Raw genomic sequence first — 10,871 nt, 5'->3', positions numbered from 1 at the left:
AATGAATGAACTAGCTAATAATACCCAGCCTTGAGCATATTATCTCTGGCTGAATCCCTCTTTTTGTCTAGTTGTATATCATGGAGTATTCATTATTGAGAAATGCATTTGCTTGTCGAGTGATTCTCTCCTTGTGCAATTGTTTTGTTGTTTGGATTTTGAGGTCTAAGGTTTGGTCTGAAGGAGACTTGGGTTATTACTAAGCTCATTACCAAGATGTGGAGGAAAGATCTCAGTTCAAGTTAAATTGCATATGTTTGCCCACAAATTCACATTTGCATTAGCATCTTAGCCTGCCTTCTAAGAAATGAAATTTATTTCTCACAGTGAAGGCTGGAAACCCATTGTCATGGGGGCACAGTAAGAGCCTTCTTGCTGGTTGGAACTCTACAGAGTCCTTAGGTTGCATACCTCACATGGCAAGGAGAATGGGTATGCTAACATGCTAACTCAGATCCCTCTTCTTTTTATACAACTACCAGTCCCATTACCTGATAACCCACTAATCTGTGAATGGATTAATTCATTCATGATGGTAGAGCCCTCATGACCCAGTGCTTCTTAAATAGTCCACATCTCTCAACACTATCACATTGGGAATTACATTTCAACATGAATTTTGGAGGGAAGAAACATTTAAACCATACAAAATGGAAAAATAAATCAAAATAAAATAAACCTCCTTAGCTTTGCTCAGTGGCAGTATTATGACCAACAAGCTCCATCTGAGGCATGATTACTGATAACCGAAAACTTTTCCCAATACGACTATTGAAGTATAGTTTGGATTGGCATTTTTTGGCCAGTCTGTATGGAAACTAAACTTTGTTAGTAAGAAAATAAAATTAATGATAAATAAAAAACTGCTGACTTAAGTTGATTTATACTTCTGTACCTCATAAAATTGGAATATACATTTATTAAAATTTGTAGCAGGAATTTTGATGCTAAGGTAACAGGTTGGGTTTTCTTCCCTATACACCTTCTTGATGCTAGAATAGGGTAATTTATAAGGTAAGAATAAGATCTGAATATATAATAGAAATTGTTCTTAGATGCAAGCACCAGTAGCACTTTAAGTGAGGCAGATAAAATAGACTGCTAATAAAGTAACTGGAGTTGTGTCATAAGATACTGTCAATCTTAGAATTAGAAAGCTGTGCTTGTCTTATATCTCTTTCACCCTGGTGCTGGACCAGGAAGAGTAGAATTTCTTAAATGTCTTCCTCTTACAAGAAGGGCCTGAGGAAACCATCAAAGGGGACCAAATGACTGGCAGTCCAGGCCAGAGTCCATGCTAAAGCAGTGGTGACATGCAGAGGCAAAGAGGGCCATTGAGAGAAATATCTCATTTATGTATTTATTGATACTAGGGTTTCCTCTGTGAACTATCCAGTGGGATCCTTAGATGCATTTTAAAATTAGTTTTCTTATCTTTTGCCTATTGGCTTGCAAAAGCTCTTCATAAATTAACTATTTTAGGCATTCGAATATTTTTTTTTAATTTCAGGTGTAATGTTTTTTGTAAACAAAAAAGCCTACAATTTTGTTTGTTTGTTTTGAGATGGAGTCTTGCTCTGTTGCCCAGGCTGGAGTGCAGTGGTGTGATCTTGGCTCACTGCAACCTCCGCCTCACTGGTTCAAGCTATTCTTCTGCCTAAGCCTCCCAAAAGATGTTTTTATTTGGTACGGTGAAACATGTTTGTCTCCTTTATGGCTTTTGGGTTCCTGCTAAGCAAAATTTAACAATTTCTAAATGCAACATTTCCTTCAAAATTGGAAATTTAAACTTATATACTAGTAGCTCACCTTACTATTTTTTAGTTGTTTTAATTATTACGTTGATTTCTCTTTAATCTCTTGCGTCTATTTCTCACCTTGACTTTGGAGATAATCCTTCACCAAAAGCTCAGTTTTGGAAATACTCTCAGTGACTCCTCTCTTCTTTGGTACACTACTTGGGTGGTTCTTCATTACTTCCTATTTTCTCTTTAGCTCTCTATGTTTTGCTGCCTGTGACCTGCTCAACACTCATTTCCTAAAACCTGGCCCCAAGGAAGAAATAACCACAATTGCCTTGATCAATAACAAGACACAGAATGTTTTCATTTCTGTGTCAGATTTTGCTTTTCCCAATTACCATTTATAATTTCAAAATATTCACTATCTAAGCAACATAGGAGTAAATACACTTACATTTACATTTCCCTTTATTTCTCTCCTCCTCTGGGACCTTAACATGCCACTAGTCTTCACTGACTCACATCCCTCAGCTGATCTCTTTAAGTGGCACCTGTCACCCCAAGAGGGTAGTGAGGGCTGCCTCTGCTCTTTAGCTCATATTGTACCCCAATGCTCTTTGGAACTGTCTGGCAAGGACTCTGTTCTCTCTCACTTACCTACTAGGTGTGCATTTATTTGTTGGTGACCACTTTGAATCTTCTTGGTACCAGTGGTTTGAGGTGGTCTGGCAGAGTGGATGATAAAGTCTTTTTACCCTTTGTATTACACTCTTTCAATGGAGTTCAAAAGTTGAGTTATTTAGGCCCAATGAGACACTGAGTTCAGTTAGATTAGATTCCTCAAAAGTCAGACTCTGGGGCAAGAATGTGGGAGCAGCTGGTTTATTTGTGAAGTGTTTGCAGGAAGCAAAAGTAAAGGAGTGGAGAGAGAGAGAGGAGGAGGAAGCACCAACAAAGATGTATTAAACATTGTGTGTATGGAGGAACAGTCGTTCCATCCTACCAGGAACTCTCTGAAATATTGGTTAGAATATGACTCAGAACTGTCCTACTGGGTGTCTGGGAAGCTTGGGTATTTATCCACTGACTCTCATATCTCACTTGTTAAAGGATGTCCCTGGGGGTTAAATCTCCAGCATTTTGGGGCTATCCCATAGCACTGAACAAGCTCCCACAATTCTGCAGAAAGCCCCAAGACTGAAAAACAGACATGCAGGCTCTGAAAGGCTGTCGGTCATGAACAGGAATGTCCACAATGGGCTGTCAGCATGCATGGGAATGTCCACCATGGTTGTTGGTGAATGAAGCAGGACACTGACAGCGCCTACCATTGAGAAATTGAAATTTCATTTTGCAATTATAGCCCCCTTGCTGCATTTACGTGAATACATGTTCCATTGTGTTTTCTCTGAGCCAGTGTGAATGCTGGCTGTCTTTTGGGGAACACATTTGCTATCAGCCCACTCCCTACCCTCCTACTCTTCTCCTGGTGATACACTTCTGTCTGGCCTTTCAGTTTTCCAGAACTGTGTATGTCTGAACCTCAGCAATGTAGACAGATTCAGTTATTTCCTCAGGGTCCCATTAGGCTTCCATGCAAATAGATTTCCCAGTAGTTCCCAAGCTATGGCCATGACATATCTTAACTCTCACCAGTGGACACAGCTGTGCTCAAGCTAAGAATCATACTATACAATCTTAAAAATCTGATCTTTTATGTATTTTCTCTTTCCTGACCTCTCCCAACTGGTATTTGACATATTCTATATAAGGTAAAATAAAATGTACTTACAAACAGTTTTTTGCCAGGTTTCCCTAGATACACTTAGCAACCGGCTTCTTAAAACACAGCTTAAGTGCAGACTTAAAGTGACAGCATTTCTTTAAAAAGGACAGACAATTAATTAGTTCTGTCATGTGTAGAATGCCAAATAATTATCTTCTTTTCTTTGCTGCATGCAGTCTCCTCCAATTATTGCCTTACAAAGATTTTAGAAGAAATACCTCAAAGAAGTTTGACTTTGCGCAAGTGACATTCTGTCAGAACCATTCCAAGGACAGAAGAGGATGACTGGGACTCAGTGACTACTGAAGTCTACCCTCTTCCATTGATTGATGTTACAGCTCCAGGCAAAGGGACCAGTTTCTCTGTATTGCATTTCCTTCAGTTTTAATACAGAAATACTAGTATACTAAAGCACTCCAGGGAAGTAAACCCAGAGGGGCAAGAACTGCTCATGGCAGAATAGCAAGAGGAGCCATGTGGTCATGTTTGCAAACTCTTGTTTAAAATTGACATTAGTTGAGGTTAACTTGCATTGAGGATAACTTCCCAATTAGCAGCTCTTCTGAAATTGCCCTTATAGGGCTTAAGAATTTGTTGTTTGGGTTGTATGCATTCTCATATTGTTGCATATGGATTGCAGTCTGATTGATGTCTTTCTTTTCTTTTTTTTTTTTTTTTTTTTTTTGAGAAAGAGTCTCACTCCATTGCCCAGGCTGGAGTGCAGTGGTGTGATCTCGGCTCACTGCAACCTCTTCCTCCTGGGTTCAAGCAATTCTCCTGCCTCAACCTCCCAAGTAGCTGGGATTACTGGTGCATACCACCTCACCCTGCTAATTCTTGTAATTTTTTTTTAGTAAAATGGGGTTTCACCATGTTGGCCAGGCTGGTCTCGAACTCCTGACCTCAAATGACCCACAACCTTGGACTCCCAAAGTTCTGGGATTATAGGCATGAGCCACCATGGCCAGCCTGATTGATGCCTTTCTGGAGAACTTAGTTTAGTGCTTTATCCACGGTGTGCTTAATAAATGCCAAGTGATGTGTTGCATGACTCCTCAGACTCTTATTGATATTTTTCTCCATATTTAGGGAGGCATAGCATAAATTCAGAGAGAAATTCAGAATTTATCCTCTTCTATAACTACAGAATGAGGGAAGACTAAGCTATCAATATCTGTCTGCATCTCTCCGCAGTTCATATCTGTGGGTCTCTGTCTCTGTACCTCTATGTCTGTATCATTCTTTCTCTCTTTTCTACAACCACATACACTTTAGATTCCCTGTTCCCTCCAAAGAGCATTTCCTACAATTAAGATGAATCATGACCAGTCTTGCCTTTTCAAGACTCATGAAAGGGGAAACTAGGTGGAATGTAAAAAGCCTAGGTTCTGGGCTTTGTTGCCCAGAATTCACTGTTGTTGGGCACAGTGGCTCATGCCTATAATACCAACAGTTTAGGAGGTCAGCTGGGAAGATTACTTGAGATTGAGAGTTCAAGACCAGCCTGGGCAATATAGCAAGGCCTCATCTCTTAAAAAAATTAAAATTATTAGCCAGGCATAACAGTGTGTGTATGTAGTCCCAACTATTCAGGAGGCTGAGGCAGGAGGATCACTTGAGCTGGGAGTTCAAGGTTATGATGAACCACGATCACGCCACTGCACTGCAACATGGGTGGCTCTGTTCCATGACCTGCAAGTTACACCAACTTTTTAAAGTCTTAGTTCCATGAGGTTCAATATATTTGCAGGTCCTCATAGTGAGAGAATGACACATCCCTTCCCATACCTGCATGGCTCATGGTACATCTCTCTGAGGGAGGATTAGACATCCCTCCATTATAGTACATTTGGCCATGTAACATTTAGCCAACATAATGTGAACAGAAGCTCTAAGAGCCACCTTATGGCACTAATATTGGTCTTTTCCTTTATTAAAAGATCAGTACTGGTATGTCATAGGTAAGGGTTGTTCCTTCAGCTTTGGTCTCAGTAAACAGGAGAAGATGCTGAGCACAGAAACAGTTGATTCACAATGTAGACCTGTAATGTGAGCAGGAAATAAATATTTCTTGCTGTAAACTTCTAAGATCACATTGTACCTTAGCATAAAGTGATGTATGTATTTTCAGATCTATAAATTGGGAATATATCATTCATTTTTGCCAAGCTAATGTCAAGAAACAGTGAGATAATACACATAAAAGCTCAAAATATGGTAGTCAATGCGAGGCTTGGAAATAGCAGTTTAAAAGCTTTGGGGGCAGTTCAAAAGACATATTTTTGGAGTCCCTACTTCTTTATTATTATTATTACTTTTTTGAGAGAGAGTTTTGCTCTGTCACCAAGGCTGGAGTGCAATGGTGCGATCTCGGCTCACTCCAATCTTCACCTCCTGAGTTCAAGTGATTCTCCTACCTCAGTCTTCCAAGCAGCTGGGACTACAGGTGAGCACCACCACACCTGGCTAAATTTTTGTATTTTTAGTAGAAACGGAGTTTCACCATGTTGGCCAGGCTGGTCTCGAAATCCTGACCTTGTGATCCGCCTACCTCCTAAAGTGCTGAGATTACGGGCCTGAGCCACTTTGTCCAGCCAACTTCATTATTTTCAAGGTTACTTTTGGTCAAGGAAAGGCACTTCTTTCTGAAGTAAGCTTTTGCTTCCGTTTTTAGAAAATATCAACGTACAATTCAAGATACAGTTCTAATTTCACCTCCTCTCTACAACTTTATCAAATCCTCTGTCCCTAGCAAAATCAATTGCCTCTGTATAGCCATAACAACGTTGTGTTATAAATGTTACATGGTGACTTTCCCACTAGTCTATCCAGGCTTGCTGTGGTTTGAATGTATTATTAAAGATCCTGTGTTGAAAACTTAATCCCAAATGCAGTACTGTTGAGAAGTGTGACCTGTAAGAAGTGATAAGGTCTTGAGGGCTCCATCCTCAAAAATGGATTAATGTCATTATTTCAGGAGTGGGTTACTTACTGCGGTAATGGGTTTCTGATAGAAGGATGAGTTCAGCCTTGTTCTCTCACTCTCTCACCCATGTGATGCCTTCCACCGTGTTGTGACACAGTCAGTAGCCCACCACCAAATGTGGTCCCTTGATTTTGGACTTTCCAGCCTCTGGAACCATGAGCCAAATATGTTTGTTTCTAATAAATTACTCAGTCTGTAGTATTCTGTTAAGACAGCATAAAACAGGCAAAGACAAGACCGTTGAGGTGGAAGCTGATTTTTATATTCATCCAAATAGGCAGAAATTGCAGTGAAGCCTCATCATATAAACAATTTTAATATATGCCAACAAACAACAAAATTTTATGATTCTATTATCTTGTGCAATAACAAACACATCTAGTAACATGTATTCAAGTTATTAGTTTTATATTATAATGGAATTTTTTAAACCTTGCATGCCGGAAGAATGTTTCTGAATTCTTCACCCTATCCATCTCTTCATCATTGCGTTTATAAGCTCAGTGGTTTGAATGCCTCAGTATCTGGATGCACACTTTCCATTTGTCCTTTTGTAAATCTACTTTTTTGGTTTCCATAGTTTACTCTGCACAAGAATGTCTGTACTGCATACAAATATATGTATGTTTATTATATAGCATAGGGGCAAGTTAGTGAGTTTTCAAAGATAACTTAAACTTTATCGAAGTAAAATAGATATGCAACATAATGTATATAGTTAAAATATGCAATTTGAAAAGTTTTGATAGATGTATACACCTATGAAACCATCATCACAGTAAAAATAGTGAACATATATCTAACACCTGGATGTCTTCTTGTGCCCCTTGTCATTCTCCTTCATTAACCACTCCCCATTCCCAAACAGCCACTGATCTGCTTTCTGTACTGCAAATTAGTTGTATTTTCTAGGGTTTTATATAAATGGAATTATGTAGTGTGTACTTTTTTGTTTGGCTTCTTTCATTCAGCGTAATTACTTTGAGATGAATGTTTGTGTCATTCCTACTTGTGGGCTACTACAAATATAATGCTTTTTGGAACATTTCTTTACATGTCTTTGTGTGGGCATTTGTTTTTATTTATCTTGGTAAATATCTACGAGTGGAATGGCGAGATCATATTCTAAGTTTATGCTAACTTGTTAAGAAACTGTCAAGTGGTTTTCCAAAGTGGTTGACCATTATACATTCCCACTGGTGCTGGATGAGAATACCAGCTCTTCTACATCTTTGCCAACAGTTGGTTAGTCCTTTAAATTATAGTCATCCTATTAGGTATGCATCTCATTGTAGTTTTAATTTGCTCTTCTCTAACAATTAACACCGTTTAGAATCTTTTCATATATGTATCTGCTATTCACATATCTTCTTTGGAGAAGTGTCTGTTTACATTTATTTAATTTGTTTAATTGAACTATTTGTATTTTTTAAATTGCATTTTGCATGTTCTTTTTATATTTTCAATAAAAGTCTTTTATCAAAATTAGGCTTTGCAAATATTTTTTTTCCAGTCTATGACTTTCTTTTTATTCTTTAAGAATGTCATTTGGAGAGCAGAAGTTTTTAATTTTGCAAAGTCTGCTTTACCAATATCTTTTTCACTGATACATGATTGATATTTAAGAAATTATTGTCTAACTCAAGATCATATAGAGTTTTCCTCATCTTTCTTCTAAAAATTTTGTAGTTTTATGTATTACATTTAGGTCTATGATTTCTCTTGTATTAACTTCATTATGATATAAATTAGGTATCAAAGTTCATGCTTTTGCATATGGGTATTCAGTTGTTCCAGCCACCACTTATTGAAATGACAATCCATTCTCTATTTTTGCATCTTTGTTGAAAATCAGTTGTCTATAGGTGCAGTTCTATTTCTGCAATAACTACTCCATTCCATTGATCTATTTGTGTGCTAGTACCACACTGTATTTATTAACTCAGCTTTACAATAAATCTTGAAATTAGTTAATGTTAGCCCTCTCACTTTGCTCTGCTTCTCAAAGTTGTATTTGGTAATATTAAGTTGTTTGCATTTCCACATGAATTTTAAAGGCAGCCTGTTACTTTTTTTTTTTTTTTTTTTCTGAGACGCAGTCTCGTTCTGTCGCCCAGGCTGGAGTGCAGTGCCCAGGGGAGGGCACTGCACGCTCCGCCTCCCAGGTTCACGTCATTGTCTTGCCTCAGCCTCCAGAGTAGCTGGGACTACAAGCGCCCACCACCATACCCGGCTAATTTTTGTATTTTTAGTAGAGACAGGGGTTTCACCGTGTTAGCCAGGATGGTCTTGATCTCCTGACCTCGTGATCCACCCTCCTCGGCCTCCCAAAGTGCTGGGATTACAGGCGTGAGACACTGCACCTGGTCTGTATTATTATTTTAAAATTATAATATCCAATGCCTATTGCTAATATATAAAACTAAAATTGGTTTTAGCATATTAATCTTATATCTTCCACCTGACTAATCTGTACAATCTGTAGTGTTGTTGTCATTTTTCCAATTTCTGATACTGGTAATTTTGTCTTCTTTTTTCCCGATCTGCCTGACTACAGTTTTATCAGTTTTATTGATTCTCTCAAAGAATCAGCAGTAGTTGCATTTATTTTTGTCTGCAGTTTTTTTTTTTTTTGGTTTTTTATATTTGCTTATTTCCGATCTGATCTTTATTATTATTATTTTTCTTTTTGTTACTTTGGGTGCAGTGGTTAATTTGCCATTAATCTATTTGGTCTATATTTTATATCCCATATTGTAGGTTTTCTATTTGTGTGTTTTTATGTCTTTCATGTCTTTACTTACTTTTTTTACATATGGAATATGGTTATAATAATCATTTCAATGTACTTGTCTCATAATTCTAATATCTGGGTCAGATTCAATTAATTTTTATTTTATTTATGATTTGTATTTTTCTTGTTCCTTGCATGCCTGCTAATTTTTGATTAAGTAACAGGCATTGTGAATTTTGCCTTGTTGGCTCTGGCTAATTTTTTTTTTTTGACGGGGGCTCACTTTGTCACCCAGGCTGGAGTGCAGTGTTGCAAACATGGCTCACTGCAGCCTTGACCTCCCAGGCTCAAGTGATCCTCCCACTTCAGCCATCCAAGTAACTAGGACTACAGGTATGTGCCACCACACCCAGTTAACTTTTGTATTTTTTTTTTGTAGACATCGGGTTTTGCCATGTTGTCCAGGCTGGTCTTGAACTCCTGGGCTGAAGAGATCTGCCTGCCTCAGCCTCCCAAACTACTGGAATTACAGACATGAGCCACAGCACCTGGTCTTTTTTTTTTTTTTTTTTCCATCTTTTTTATTTTTTCAGACCAGAGGTATGTTTAATCTAGAACTAATTATTCCTCACTACTGAATCAAGACCATTCTGAGTGTTCTACCTGAATGTCTTTGCCAATTATGAGGCTCTCTAGTCTGGGTGGTGAGAACAGGACAATCCTCTGTCTTTTTGAGTTTCAAAAACTGTTCCCTGTTATTCTTACAGGTGGTTCTGTCCCATAGACTTGGGTAATTTCCTCACATTTTTGCATTGATATAAACTGCTGAATATTTCAGAGACACTTCTTCAGATATCCAGGGTTCTTTCCCTGTGCAGGTTTCTATTAAGTCCTCTGTCTTGATAAATATACGCTCTTGGTCTCTGTAGAGTCTCAGCTTCCTTATTTTCAACTCAGGGAACCTCAAGTTCCACCTTGCTTCCCCCTGCCCATAGCTTCGTCTGGAAACTCTTGAGACATAAGCTGGGCAATCCTAAGAATCACTTTCTTTAAATCCCATCCTCAGGGATCACTGTTTTTCTTTGCCTGATGTCCAGTGTCCTAAAATCCGTTGTACCAAATATATTGTCTAGATTTGGTTGTCTCTAGCAAGGGGTTAAATCTAGTTCCTGTTACTCCATGTTGGCCAGAAGCAAAAGTTCCTCAAAGCTAACTTTGATTATGTGATTTTTCACCTCATTAAATTAAATTGAGAATAACTAATTGATTTGAAGGATTACGCTGCTAGTAAATAAAGCCAAGTTTGGCAGAGTTAGAGCTAGATAGAACTTATAACCCAGTCTCTATTCCATGTGACAGTCAATCGCTAACAAATTGTAATTTATAAAATTTTGCATGTAGGCATATGTGTATTTCGGCATGTAAGTACAGCTATACCAGTTTTTTGGATGTCTGATAGCTCAGTTTCAATCATTCACACAAATACCAGCAAAAAATAGTAAGTGCAATGATACGGTGGTTTTCACAAAGAAGATATATTCCCAATCTGCATGCTTACTGTTACTGTAGTGTAAATTTACCATTATCTAGTGTGTTATAAAGCTAACAGATCTAATTTTACAG

The 10,871-nt window shown here is 38.1% G+C and overlaps 1 pseudogene; it reads left to right on the top strand.

Annotated features, from left to right (window-relative positions):
• The first annotated feature begins 685 nt into the window (after positions 1-685).
• On the top strand, positions 686-817 carry LOC117066325 (annotated as a pseudogene).
• The last annotated feature ends 10,054 nt before the right edge of the window (positions 818-10,871 follow it).

The sequence above is a fragment of the Trachypithecus francoisi genome, unplaced genomic scaffold (genome assembly GCF_009764315.1).
Source record: "Trachypithecus francoisi isolate TF-2019V2 unplaced genomic scaffold, Tfra_2.0 Lachesis_group2, whole genome shotgun sequence".
Lineage (NCBI taxonomy): Eukaryota > Metazoa > Chordata > Mammalia > Primates > Cercopithecidae > Trachypithecus > Trachypithecus francoisi.
The sequence above is the reverse complement of the archived record's forward strand: the minus strand, read 5'-3'. Positions and strand labels throughout refer to the sequence as shown.